Raw genomic sequence first — 4,897 nt, 5'->3', positions numbered from 1 at the left:
GATCAGACAGGTCCCAAAACATTCCTTACACACAGTCACTGAATTAGCATCTGTGGCACAAATAAGCTTCAGGGACTGACTTGTTTTTTAGAACAGACTTTTGACACTTGGATGTTGGCTTAATTTTTTACACAAAGAGAAATTTGACCCTAATAATAAAAAACATGGTGAATATTTACCTCAACTTTGAAGGGTTTTTTCACAGCTATTTATTTAGAAAAAGAAGTAAAACACGTTACAAGGACACAATGCACATTGCAGAGTACATGAATGGGAATTCCTCCTCTCTATACTTACACTCCTCCCTACCAATTGCCGAGTCATCATCTCCATATTGTGTGTCCCACTTTTCAAGTTTCATTGAAGTGTGCACAAGATGTAAAACAATGTATTAGTTTTTTAAGTCCCCGGTCTAACAAGATGCCATTCATTTAGGAGACTAATAATTTTTTGATTTTAAATTGTGCTAACGCAGTATCGTTAAAAATAAAACATATTAGAACTCATTTTTGTTGGACACAAGAACAACTCGAGCATATTTTTTTTCGGGAGCCGAACTAGGGCTTACAAGTTTGCCGTGCCCCTGGGGACCAGTGCGAGGTTGTGTGGCGTGGAGGGTCCAGACACTCCCACAGCGCAGACTTTGCTATCCGCACAGAGCGTTTCTGGTGTGTCTCATGCAAAAGAGACAATACAGCTCACGGTAAGCCAGCCCTTTATAAATATCTCTTTGATTATTCAAACAGTGTTTAAATTGTGACTCCAAAAACATTTTATCTATGTTAAAATATACATACATATATTTCAAGTTTTTTAGCTTAAACAGACTCTTGAGCAAATCCGTAATGGCATAACCAGTGTGCAGCCTAATGTACATCTTTTAAGTGTATGTTAATCAGTACATGAAGCGTACCTCTGAAAAGAGTCCATCATTTGTGAATTTACTGATTTGTTTTTTAACCATGATGGAATTATTGTAGAAAATGTCTTTAAACTATCGCCGTTCCTACTTATTGAGCTACTTCTTTACTATGTGAATAAACAATTTGAACGAGAAAGGATTTAAAGACACAAAAGTAAAAAATTTGTAATGAAATTTATGTGACCGTTCTTCCGAAATCCGACAGAGAGTGAAAATCCAAGAGCTGCTGCAAGCCTCTGCATTAATGATCTTTCTGTTTCTCTCCTTGTGTGTGTGTGTGTGTGTGTGTGTGTGTGTGTGTGTGCTCACAGAGCGGAGGTCACGGCAAGAGTTCCCTGAGTTGACACGTATGAACCATAAAGTCAGTTTGGACTGAGGAGCAGTCGGTAAACTACATTCAGTGTAGACAAAATTACTTTTTTATCCAAAGCATGCACAAGAATCCAAATCTCTGTATCACAATGATTTCATTAAAGCCTTATTATTTTATGGGGACAAATCACCGTAGATCATTAATAGGGAACAAAAAAGGAGGATCACATCAGCAATGGGAGACAGAAGTCTTGACACGTGCTTATAACTTAAAACACAAAAAACAAAAACAGATACAGCTGGTAAGATTTATGGTATAAACCAGACTTTCACAGTCTGCATCTTTACAGAGGTTTTTTTCTGCTTTTGTTCACTCCTAGTGTGATTAACAAACAACAACCACAGAGCCCACTAACTATTAGCCGCTTTTACCCCCTAAACAGTCAGTTGACTGAGAGAAATGCAACCCATTATTGTGAACGCTGAAGGAGATGTGCTCCATAGTCAAACTTATATTTCCTTAACTTATATCCTATGTTCTGTTTCATCCCTTTGATGGAAAATTGGTTAAACCATTGCTCAACTTATGTCTGAATGACGGCAGATAATTCTGATGAAACTGACCCCGTAAGCACTTTGCAGCTGAGTCGAGGGCTCGTGCACATAAGGTCAAGGAGGTGTCCGGCGTGAGTACGGCCTGACATTCCATTTGGGACAGCTGCCAGACACATTAGTGCAACTCGGAGTGTGAGCAGCAACTCCTGTATACTGAACATAAGAAAAGTAATGTGTAGTGCTAAACCGAGATTCCAGGGCTCATGCTTATATGGTTCAAAAACAGGTTAGTTTAGCGATCGTGTAACTGTGTCCTTGACCTTTTTACCGGTTTGAGGAGTTGGTTCCCTGGTCCAGATATTTGGGATGGTTCAAATGCCGAGTCTCCAAATGCAAACAAAAGGATATTTTCCACGTTATTTCTTAAATGTGCATAAATGGGATGTCCGATAAAAGTAATAAACGATAAATGTAAATCAGTTTTTTTAACTTTGCAGACTCATTTACAGTGAAAGCGATTAAAAAAAAGATCACGGCTTTAATGAGATTATGAACAAAATGCAATACATTTTGTTTTTTGCTACATTAACAACTTTTCCAACTCTGATTTCCTGCAGGACCCACACGGACATCGCTCCAGACTGAAATCCAGTTCAGACGACACACGCAACATGTTCAAGCTTGCACGGAGGCCTTTCAGTCAATGTAAGAAGATGGTTAAGGCGAGAGATTGCTATTCTGTCTTTTACATCGCTACAAAGGGAGGACTAAATGGCAAAAAAGAGAAAAGTTGGTGTAATAGTTGTCGGAGTAAAAATCATCCCCCAGCCAGAAACAGCACGAGTGTCTGCAAGTCTTGGAGGATGATTTTTACTCCGACAACTATTACACCATCAGAAAAAGACTCCTCTCCCCTCGTTTCATTCCATCCATTCAACGTCTGCTGATTGCTCGCAACATCAAAATGGACGACGTCAAAGTCCGCATGGTGGCGGAAACTCTCTTGCACGAGCTGAAATCGGAAAGGAAAGTCTTTGACGCCATCGCTGAGGCATACACCAATCTGGTAGGGTTGGACATGGTGAAAATCGGACAGCTGTGGTTGGTCGCAGAGTGTTACAGAGGTGGCTGCTAATGTTTTCTCTGAAAGACTGATTAAAGAAAAAAAAAAAAAAAAGAGAGAAAAAAACATGTATCCTGACACGGCCACCCTTCCAAGGCCCTGAGAAATTACCCGAATCACTATGGGATGAGGACTTACCCTACGTACCCACCTAATCGGTGATAAAATGCGAAGTTACAATTCTTTTCTGTAAAAAAGTTTTTTTTATTTTTGTAAATAAATAAATGTTGTGATGTTGTGCGATGGGATTGTGTGCCTCAATTTTAGTTATAATGTGCCAAATCACTACAACAGACGGCTCAAGACAATACCGTCCAGAGTAAGGATCTTGTTAGACAGTGTTTCTAAGATTTTTACGCCCCGTTACAATAACCTCAGTTTAACCAATAAAAGTGGGTATCATTTGCATAGCAGTGAAAAGCCTTTAATAAATCCCAAGTCTCACTTGAATACATACGTAACAAGCGTTAAGAATGACCTAGTTTGCATTTTTATTAATTAATTGATTGATTGGGAATTAAAAATAATACAATAAAGACAACACACTAGTTCTCATGAATTCTTTATTAGGTTTTTTCATGTAGGATTAAATTGACAGCTTGTAAAGGTGAAGCGACAAGGTCCATCCTACCTGTGTCAGAAAAGAGCCAAAGTTAGAGCTGCTTACATTTAATCATTTGTCGGTAACCTATGTGAAAAGAGAATTTGTAAAAGTAGTCACCTGTCCCGGTTGCTTCTTGCAGGATGTGGAAGCGGCTCAATCACCTGCTTAAGAGCTCCTGGAGCAGACCAGTGTGCCGGGTTAGGGGAGTATGGTTAGATAGTAACGGTTGAAGCATATGTTATTGATTTGTTTATAGTACGTATTTTGGAAATATGTATATGTTTGTTACGTGCTCTAATGTTATTGTACGTTAATGCTTTCATTTTGATTAGTTAACACCCATACTCGGGCTAGTCCGGATGCTCACCCGAATAGGTAGAGTATAAAAGGAAGCCATTTTGGGGGGTTTTTAGTGGGTTGTGCTGTTAATACGTGCCTTCTTTAATGAAGTGCCAGTCTCGCGTCATATTATTGGAAGGAACCCATGACCGCCGGCCAAAAACTGACAGGTTGTGATCTCGGTGAAGAGGTAGATACGCAGAGACAACATGAGTATGAGAGGGCGTGTCTTGAAGAAATGAGACTGGGTATAATACTTCAGAACATAAAAATACAATGCAAGAACATAACTTTAAAAATGGTGTTTTTTGGGGGATGTGAAATAAATAAAAAACCTCGCAGCCTCAAAACAGAAGCTGTATCCAAACAGCCTTTAATAAATCCCGAGCCTCACTTGAATACATACAACAAGCGTTAAGAATTACAACGTCTTCAGCATCTACGGTGAGGTCACATACACACACACACACAAAGTAGAAAAACTGATTTCATTACACTAGTTGAGCAATGTAAAATCATGCGGTCACTCAACTAATCTTAAAGGCTCATAAAAGAAAAAAATTATGACAAAGTTAAATGTATCGAGTCTGTCAAAACTAAAAACAAAACTACGATAAAATAAAAAAGGAAACACAAATTGTCCTCGCTTTTTCCAAAAACTGTGAAAATGGTTGTCAAGAGCCCCATACCTTTTGTCGTAATGATAACGAGTGAAAACTAAGAATTTGTAAAATAAGAGTTCATCTGTACAAAACAGGCAGACAAACTACTGCGATCATTCTGTCTCTACACAGCCATCTCCTCAGAATCTGTTTTACTCTCAACTTCCTGCAACAACGCATCAGGTACGCCTTGCTTTGACCCCACAACAGAGGCTATAATGTTTTCTAGGTGAGGATTTCTCTTCGCTTCCTCCTCAACTCTTTCCAACACCTCCCCATACCCATCTTTCTTCAGATTATCCACAAAGTTTTCAAATATAGTGAGCAGAGGAAAGGCGTACTCAATCACACTCTCGCTAAGGTTCGGAAACCCGTAGAAA

General features: G+C 39.1%; 1 long non-coding RNA gene across 1 annotated transcript; it reads left to right on the top strand.

The window, feature by feature from the left end:
- Window positions 1-261: 261 nt before the first annotated feature.
- Window positions 262-2,554, top strand: LOC112844196 (uncharacterized). The gene is made up of 3 exons (XR_003216914.1): window positions 262-703; window positions 1,234-1,308; window positions 2,407-2,554. It is a non-coding gene; the product is annotated as an uncharacterized LOC112844196 (long non-coding RNA).
- Window positions 2,555-4,897: the final 2,343 nt, after the last annotated feature.

This window comes from Oreochromis niloticus, linkage group LG16 (genome assembly GCF_001858045.2).
Source record: "Oreochromis niloticus isolate F11D_XX linkage group LG16, O_niloticus_UMD_NMBU, whole genome shotgun sequence".
Classification (NCBI taxonomy): Eukaryota; Metazoa; Chordata; class Actinopteri; order Cichliformes; family Cichlidae; genus Oreochromis; species Oreochromis niloticus.
The sequence above is the reverse complement of the archived record's forward strand: the minus strand, read 5'-3'. Positions and strand labels throughout refer to the sequence as shown.